Raw genomic sequence first — 10,600 nt, forward strand, 5'->3', positions numbered from 1 at the left:
GTTAATGTAGATTTGGACAAATAGAAGGTATGATTAGCATTATAGCTTGATCAAAAAAATGCAAGAATTCAATAACTTACAAATAAGCTCAGATCTCACCTATCATATTTCAACTTAATACGGAGTGCTGTGTTTTAGTTGTAATACGAGTTCGACTCAATGTCCAACCTTTTTCTATTCTCATAACAACCCCCACATTAGATACTCATGATTTTCCTGTTATCTAATAGACAAGACAAAACAAGTCTCCCAGGAAAAATGAAAGTAGCAAAACACAACGTTAATAGAACATAACACTTATTACGTTGTTGTCCTGAACAAATATAGTATCGAACACGTTATCATTAACTGTAATGTGGACGTTACAAAACGTCTCTAAGGCGTTGTTAAACCCTCAGATTTTGGGCTCTGGTCACACACAATAGTGGGTACATTACAAATCTCACCTGTTTATCTGCCTACCTGTGTAAGATAAGGCGTGATGAATATACAGGGTAGTGCAAAACTATTATCTTGGGTACGATATAGGATATAGGATGGTGTTTTTGGAACTCCTATTATTATATTACTAGTGTTTTGCGGACAAAAGGTTTGTTTATTGAAATGTTTTTTTGTATACTGTTATTGAATACGCGAAAAATACTTGTAGTGTTGGCACTTTGATGGTTGATAAAAATAAAAGAAACCTGCTATGTTAAATTGGAAAGTAACATCCAAAGACCAAGTTCAGTACCTATTAAAATATTCCTAACTATAACCTATTAAAAATATGTATTTCTAACTACGAAAATAGAATTAGACATTACACAACCGCAAAACGGAACCTCAGCCGCCATAATTAAACTTAAAGAAGAATTCCTTTTTATCATCGAGTTTATAAAAGAGATTCTAGAACAAGTTTTTTATAGGAATACTAACGAGGGTCTTGTCTAAGTTATGACCAGGATAACAAAATAACAAGCGGAGATGTCATAACAGAAAATCTTTTAAGAAAGTAGCGCACCAAAATGCAGATGTTTGGGGAACGAAGAATGTTACTGTCCCCGTCTTTATACGCCTTCTTTGGAAAAAAAAAATCTTGTCAAATGACCGAACGCTTTGTTAGTTCACTCATAACTGATCATTTGGTTAACAATCACTGTATGTCAAAGTCAAATATTTTTTTTTTTAAGTGCAGGCTCCTATGAAACGTGACTCTGGCAAGAAACTCCATAGAAACTATTTAAAAAAAAGTTATGTGTTCACATAACTTAACTTTTGATTTCATAACAATAGTTGGCTGATAAAGTCGTATTTGACCTAGAAGAAGGGGCCGTACCTACCTGACTTTTGGCATTTCCGCTCATCTTTCTTTCCTCTGTGGTTATAACCGTTTTGCATTGTTTTAATCACCCAGACTGGCTCACCAAACTACGAGTAGAATAAGACGAGCAAAGATAAATCATTGCGAGAAGAAAGGATTTATTTTCGTGCTTTTGTAAAAGAAAGTGAAGTAAAATTTTTTTAATGGAAGGATAGCTAAAGTTGTTTGTAAAGTGTTGCCTGTTGTATTAAAATTTTTGTTGTATTTAGTTTGTGTAAATTTTGAAAAAAAAAATGAGGCATTTTCTTCTCCTTAATATTATTTACCCACAAATTACTAGACTGGTGATCCCACGGTTCCCAATAACATCCCAAGGGAACCATACTACTACCCCCACAGACGGATAAAAAGCAGTCAATAATAATTCTTAGGATCAACGCTGTATGTGCATATTTATGTACTTAACGGTTCAGTAGTTTTGCATATACATTATATGACTAAAACTATTTAAGCAGCTTAAGTGGTTTACTTCTGTTATGACTATACCAGTGTAGGCCTTCGCAGCTTAAATCGCTACGGATTAACTTGCTACGAGGCTTATTTCGTAGCATCTTCGTAGCACAAGAGCCAATTTTTGACTTCATGTATTTCTGTAGCCCATTTTGGGGTTAAGCGTTTTAATATTACATCAAGTTTTTAGAATAAATAGATTTGTATATATTCTATTAAAATATATTTTTAATTATCAGCGATCAGTCTACTTGTTAACCCGGTCGTCATTACGGCTTCAAAATAAAAAAATACACATTTTTAGATAGACTTAGGTTTTATAATCATGAAAACCTTTACAAACTCCATACAGAGTTTTAAATACTAGGCCAAAGTACCCTTTTCATAGCTTCAGAGATTAGATCAGATCGACCGTAACTTATTTGATCGGAATAATTTTCCCAACTTAAATTGAACTCGGCGAACTTTTGAATAAGTTATCAAGAAGTTATTGACTTTCATTTCTAAAAGTTTGACCTGACACCTTTTCAAAATAGAGCTGTTTGAATGTTTTTTTTTTTAGTTAGACAATCTATTTTGTTTCCATGAAAAAACGGGAATGATGATTCATTTATTCCAGATCCTAATTGATTCTAAAAATTTGCCGTTTCGTGCAATTCCAATATCTATAATAAATAGTTAATTCCAGGAAACAAATATTACACTAATAGTCAGCAATATTGTTTACATTTTAGATATGTACTTGGTTATATGAATTTTGTTTAGTTTACGAACTTTATTTAGTTCAATTACATAATATTTCAATTTTAAGAAAAACTGGTGGAATGAAATATATAACGTATTCATTTATCGAGGACGACTCTAAGATTATTTTTATTCAATGCGCGAAGTTGAATTAAATAATTATTAAATTAAATTAAATACTGGATAAACGCTAAGAAGAAGACAATGTGCGAAGTAACGCCAAACATACTTATGGGTTTCAAAAATAGTTTAACTTAAATAACACTAAACATTGTGTTATCTCTAACGATTGAATAATTTGATTACAAGAGTAATTTGTTTCGTAAAAATAGTGATAGCCTAGTGAAAGAAATGGCAGCATTTTATCAAGATTAGTTCTAATTAGTCTAGTCTAAACCTAAGCCTAAATAAAAGACTATAATGTTTGTATTTAGAGACCCTTGTTAAACGCATCAGAGCGAGCTTGATTCAAACTAAAGGCTTACCATAATACAATTGTATAATGCAGTAGTTTCATTCGACTTTTGTAGCTATTGTGCAACTGATATAGAAGTAATGTTACCAAATCTTGTTTATTTATTTACATGACCTACAGCTGAAATAACTAAATAGTAGAACAAGATTTATCCTGAGAGCCAATTACAAGTATTCATCAGCTTGATTTCAAAAGCTGACTTATCTTGAAAAGCTTGAACTAAACCTTAATACAGAGTTTCACCAGATGTGATGAATACAGATTATTTATTAATTAATTGATATATGATCCTGTTTTATTTGCCTCGGAAATTCATAAAATAGAATTGAAAATTTAATATGATATATAAAAATTTTCAAGCAGCAATTCTGACTGCGTTTGGCCTGAATTTACACCTAAAATCCTCAGTCTAAAGTTATATCTTATAGTGAACCTGCCATCTGTGCAGTATATAAACTGATCCTACTGCTATCACCCTCCTAGCTGTAGTTCAATAACGCAGGCTGTATAACGTTGTGCGAGATGATTGCCTTCCTATTGTGTTCATTGACGTGACCAGCTCTTTATCACACCATTCATGTGCGCTTAGTCCCCAGCACAAATAGGATCCCCTGATTAGACTTCTGGATAGCTTTTGTACCGTAATACAACTTTAATACGTTTATAAAATAAATCCCACCAGCCACCATGCAGGTTTTAATCCGTTTATTGTAAAAAAAGTTTGAATACCGTATTGGTTATGGCGCCATTTTCGCACGATGACTGGCCAGTAATTGTTTGAAAATGGAAACGCAAGTCCAAATGAAGCCAATTCGCGCCATATTTGTGTCCATTTTACTGTGGTAAAAAATGTGCCACAGTTACTGTTCCAATTATGAGAAAAAGATTGGAATAGGTTTTTTAAATTCAGGTGGAAAATTTGACATTATTTGCCTAACTGCAAGGTTATTTAGGAATGCTGAAGAAAAAGGTAGATATATGTACTCTGTAGACTTTATCCATATTTTGATTTCCGTAGCCTCCGTTTTGATTAAACATATTGCAGAAAAGAGGAGTCAACTTTTTCATCCACGTTTTTGCACCTTTTTTCATCGCTACCAGGTCACCACGTTTAACCTGATTCTAACCAAACAATCTGTTTCACCAACATTCCGAGGGGGTAACAATAAAATCTAATGCATCCATTACGGTCGGTGTAACAACTAACATTTTTAATTTTACAAAGGCGCGCGGCGTTTCTTCGGTTAAATGGCCGGCGATTAGTTTTAACTGCGTGCTGGTGACGGTCCTGGTATCAATTAACGGTTGGGTAAGGCTGGGTACACTCTGATTTTGGTAAACTGTTGGTTTATCTATAGGTTCCATTGTTAAACATACAAAAATTGAAAATAGTCCTCGATGTAAGTAAAAAAAATATTAACAAAATTACATTTATTTTGATTAATACTTATTTGACAAAATGGTTATGCATCGTGAAAATGGACATGCTTAGTATGTTTTTAGCGATATAACTTGATATTTAATGGTGCAAGGGTTATTTAGGTACTCTCAAGTAAAACGTCACTATCATCATCATCATCATCATCATCTCAGCCATAGGACGTCCACTGCTGAACATAGGCCTCCCCCTTTGATCTCCACAGATACCTGTTGGAAGCGACCTGCATCCAACGTCACTATGCCCTTCGTTATTAAATCTCTCTATCTATCACTTAAAGGTTTGCTGTTAGAGTCCCTGTATCTGAATTACGTTCGCTTTTTTATGCAAAAGTGCAATCTATATCTATACATATAATAAAATGGTAGGAAAGTCAAAACTGTACATTGAATATTTTTTTAAAAGAATACTTGTGGTGTGATCGATAATCAATCCTGAGCCCAAAAAAGTAGTTTTTAGAATTTTTGTCTGTATGTCTGTTTGTCTGTATGTTTGTCTCGGATAAACTCGAAAAGTACTGCATGGACTTCAACTAAATTTGGCATGAAAATTACTCAGAGTCCTGTTCAACATATAGGCTATATATTATCACGCTATCACCTACGGGGGATTAGCAATGAACCATTATTTCTGTTAACGTTTCTGTAACAGCGTATGCACTAATAACACGTATTTGAACGTTTTACTTATATTAGTTGATCGGCCTATTATCAATCCTTAAACAAAAAATCACGCCTTTATAAGTAAATTGGGAAGAAAAATAATATTTATGAAAACTGTGTTTAGACAAGGTTAAAGTAGCTCCATCTACCGTACATAAAATACATCAAATTTGTCAAAGCACCAAGGTGGTAAATAACATTTGTGCATTTTCCGTAATTCACCATATTGTAACACAATTTGGTGTAATAAAATTTGTCAGGTTGCCGCGCCACATTAAAATGCCGCAAAAACACATACCTTGATGCAAGGCAAATTGATAGTTCTTAGTCAAATTTAAAACGATGCCATCTACATTATTTTTTGAATATTAACGTCAAAAATAAGGACATTAGCAGAACAATTCAAGGTCATAGATGGAGTTGTGCATTTTTTCGACCAAATTGAGCTGAGGTTTTATTAGTTTAGCTTATCTTCTAGTAATACGGTGGCCTAAAAGTAATTTTTACTTTGAATGAGCCATACATATCTATAAACCTCTTGCACCCGGCCCTGGTTAAACTATGGTCCGGGGTGAGAAGAAATGGGATGACGAAAAAGGAAAACTTGCACCTCTCACCCCAGCCGCTGCGGTGGACGTGAAAGACACCACGAGAGCTGGGAGAGAGACGATTCCCGGCCACCGAAGACGTGGGTCTGTGGGGCGATGAGTTTCGGGTGGCTTATCGACCTAATCTTATCTCCTAGAAGACAACAGGCGCGTGCCAGCACCCCTTATGGAGAGTCAGTAAACCCCAGTGGGGCTCACCCGGGCCAAAGCCTGCCAGAGCTGCGGAGTTGTTCAAAAGAGTTTATCGCAGCCCTGGTACACAAAAGGCTTAAGAACATGGTAGGTTTTAGTCAATAAGAGTCTGACACTCCCTCACGGGCCGCAGCCGGACCAGTGCAATTACATTGTCGCGGACAGAAGACCGCATTCTCTTATGAACAAGTCAAACTGATGGCTGAGAATTACATCCATCTCCAGGAGGCAATACAACGTATTGCAAATGCCCAGGGCTTTGAAAGCCTTTTAATCCTTTCCTTCACCTTCACTTGAGATTTCGGTACATGCACAAATTAAAACAAGACGTCTTTTGTAACGTGCAATAGTTTTGGTCGCGGGGACTTGGTCGTCTTCATCGCATATTTGCCAATTCTTAGTGGTCGTCATGCACACCCGCTTCTGTAGCTTTATTGTTTTAGTTTGTTATATTATCTACGCTACTATAGCCCGCTGTCGAACCTTTCTGCATCAAATCTTGAAAAGGTAATCTTAATATTATTAGTATAATTCACCAAAATTCCAACGTAATCCTTCCTGATTAGAATTGATATGCATTATGCTCCATACTGGCGCCGATGGCCTGCTAACGACAGCTTTTGCACTGAGCATTTTTCAGGCGATGCAGCAGTAATAGTATGTTCAGAACTTTATCGTTGAATGATAGAAAAAATTGCAGAACAATTATGGTAGTAAACAAAGCAAACGATTGCTTCACAGAGCTCTCATGGGCCCAAGTAGATCAAGTCAGGTCTTTGTTCCCTCATCAGATCTTTGAAAGCGTTTCGGAGGATACCTATTATCGTCCTGCACGCAACATATGGTATTTAAATCGTTCTTGCGGAGGAACCGCAAGAAAACGAACGTGTGTGCTATGTACAAAGGCGAAATTCTAACAGTGTGCGGTAGTGACGCACAGTATAGAGGTACATCACTTATGTTTCTTCTGTTCTGCTAGCACCACCAAGAAGTGACAAATTGCGTTCATTTTGAACATCTTGGCAAAACTGCAGGTTTCACGTACGAACACATGAAGTGGACTCTCGCAGATACGTACATTTTACCTATTCGTGAACTAATGCAAACATTTCGGTGTAATCCCACCTTAAAGTAGCGAGTGAGTGCACAGAAAATCCGCGGCTTACAAGTGTTTCCCCCCTGTAGTGAAACTACGCGCCTGCCTGATGATTCATGTCATCACCCACCTAACTTTTCACCAACTATGTTGGTGTTGGCTACCAGTCGAATCGAATCTCTTTGAACCAAATTTTTTACTCGGATTGACTACCTATCTTCTCAACCCAGTGAACTGCACACCACGTTATCCATGGTAAGACTGTTTGACAGACTTTCTTGCTTCCGATTAGTCGCAGCAGCTGCAGAAAATGTACAAATGACAGCTTTGTCAGACTCAGACCATATATAGATTATAGCTGTTTCTTATGAGAATTACTTACGCACCATACGTAGTAATTATTTAAATCGGTTGACTAGATCCAGAGATTTTCACGACGTCAAAAACTTTACTTCGTTTGTTTAGATAAATAGTCACACATCCACAACATAACCTTGATCGGTCAACTTGTGCGGCAGCTAAGTAGTTATCCGCTAGCTCCGCAATAAATTACACATTTATTATGCTGTCATGTGAAAGAATACACCTACGGGATGAGTAGTACTTTGGCAATTCTATAATGCCCACGCAGACGAAGTCGCGGGCAACAGCTAGTAAAATATAAATAAAAAAGGAACAATCAGACACCGGTACTTAGACTTATGAATTCACCTTCGCCTTCTTTGTGGTGCGCAGTCCAGTAAAAATATGAGTTTTACTGAAACGCACAATAAATCTCTAAACTTACTTTATTATCAGTCTTTATAATTCGATCTAAAATACGAAGCAACATCTGTATCGATCAATTACACTCCATATTGAGGCTAACTGGTTGGTTTAACCAGTCACTGTGTTCCATTAACCACTGTTACTGCTGTGTTCAAACATGTTGATTGCTTATAATATATGTATTGTGTTGATATACTTGTATGTAAATTGTGGACGTTAGTCTTATGGTATGTAAATGTTCTGAGAAAGCAGGACAACTTAACTTGTATGGTGTAAGTTTGAGACATGGTAATCTCAGCTTTTTTATAGTTAAAAATATGTACATAGGAATTTCGGAGTGGTGACGTTGGTTCACGTACATTAAGATATTTTATTGTACGTAATGAAGTGTTATACATATAACGAGATATACACACACGACAATAACAAGAAGAGTTTGAAATTGAAACCATCCTGGCAGGTTAAAAAATCAATGTTGAAATATGGTGCATTAATTTATTTAATTGACTAAAAAGAAATCAATTCAGGAGCATTTAAAAGAAGCAATCATTAGCTGTGGAATGAAAAGCATACACGAAATGCGTATGATAATCTAGTCTAATAAGAAAAAAAACAGAACCTACAAAAGGCGTGAGAAGAATTAATTTTCGATTAAACAACATTAATGCTTATATTCCTATGCAAAATATCCTATAAAACGAAAACAATTATATCGCTATTGAAGTGTGAAGCTTTTTGGAATTAATTAACCGAAGCTTAATTCTGTAGATAATGATTATTCGATAAAAATACATAAGAATGAACTTTAACAACTCTTTTAATACGTACTTAATAGCTTAATAATTGTTTTTAACGATATCTGCTGCGTTTAATGTGCACTATCTGTTTTCAACGACAGCTTGAAAAAAGTGACAAAATTAATACTTTTATTGCAATGTGTATGAACCCTTAGAGATAATAGCTCTTGCAGTAACATCAGTCTAAGCTTCTCTACAATTAGAAATGCCATGGTTTCGAGACTATTTCGATAGTTCGTAGATAATACTTTTGACTAGTTACCGATATTAATGGTGAAATGGAGTAGGACCAATTGAAATGATTTTAACAGATTGTCTACTTCATCAAGTTATGTCGGCTATAAGTAGGTACTATTTAGCTAACTTTAGCTTAAAAATAAAATTTTATTGAATACTTTATGTACAAAGTTACACACGGAATACAGACAAGAACAAAATTAATCAAATAGTACAAAGGAAACTTCCTAAATTACGCAAATGTTTACCTCAAAACTAGTTTTTTCCTATATTAGACCTAGCATTCTTAAAAGGCACTTCTCTCTATATTGGATCTCCATCTGAATAATAAACAGTAAAAAAGAGGTTTTTAACAAAAAACTAGTACAGTAAAAGTACGATAAACAAACCACTAACATCATCATCCCCATTACACTTCAGTATATCGAACCCAATATATCGATATTAGTAGCTAACCAAGCGGTTTCTCAAGTTCTCTTAAAAGGGACCAGGGCCCACCCAGCGACAAATAAAATTTAATAGACCCCTACAAGGTTTCCTTTTCACACAAAATATTTTAGCTACATTTGCATTACAAAAGGCTATTCAAACGGTGGGTCTATGTAGGTCGTAGGTACATTTTATTGGAACTGGGTCTATCAACCTGTAGGGTCTGAGAATGGGAATCTTATTTATGCGGTGATATAACGACCTCTGGGGATCAGTGGTAAATATAATCTTAGATTAATCGATTTATTATGGATTTGATAAATTATTCTATATATTAGTATTTGTTTCTAAGACTATATGGCTACTTGCCTCAACGGTCATGCGAGCACTAAGTTGTGATAACTAGCTTCACGTTTATTAATACTTGTACTCACTATATTGTTGCATTCTGCGAGTACACAAAATATAGAATAGCCAAATAACTGGAAGCCAGTTCAGTGATTCCAATTTTCCTGAAAAGCTTTGTATGATGTTTTAATCCACTACATTTCCATTGATTCAATGGTATTGAAATATCGAAAAACACACACACTTAATTACAGTTTCTGATCTATGGAGATACAAAGCAGTAAATAGAGGTACAAGTGGAAGTCAAAAAGCAAAGTCTAGGATCCAAACATTGCCAGTCCCGCTTTTAATGACTCCGCTTAAAGTTGTTTATCGTTAAAACTTCAAAACTTCTATTTAACTGACAAACAGTGATCGTGTTCCGACTTTATCTCGGACTTTATAACTATAGGACGGATTGCAAGTTGCAACTCAATCTACCGTCGCATTAAACCGTTAGGATGAATCCGTATCGGATTTATTCTGCATTTTTATTTCGGATTTTCATTTTTATTTGCAAAGTTTTGCTATCTGCGTATTTGTGGAAGTAAGTAATTGTAGGTGTATGTTCAGTGGCGATAGTACAATTAATGTTTGTTTTGTTGTGTATCGGTTTCGGGATAAAACATTATAGTGGTTAAATGTATAACACCCTTATATATATTTTAATTGGGGTTCACCATTCAGTTTTATATAAGCTAAAAAACGTAACTAGCACTGCATGAAAGGAAGGTGTATTTACCTAAGCTTTCTCGTCTTTAATGGTAGTAATGTGCTCTTTGCGATGAAATAAAGCATGTTTCTTATTTTACCAGAGGCAAGTAAGGAATACCAAATGGAGAAGATGCTTCTCAACTCTGCTAAGCTTTCTTTAGGAGCTACTTACTGTGTAAAGTTTGTATGTAATGTATTTACGGCCAGTTTCTTCATCAAAAGTTAAAGTTAAAGTTATGG

The sequence above is a fragment of the Helicoverpa zea genome, chromosome 9 (assembly GCF_022581195.2).
Source record: "Helicoverpa zea isolate HzStark_Cry1AcR chromosome 9, ilHelZeax1.1, whole genome shotgun sequence".
NCBI classification, from domain to species: Eukaryota; Metazoa; Arthropoda; class Insecta; order Lepidoptera; family Noctuidae; genus Helicoverpa; species Helicoverpa zea.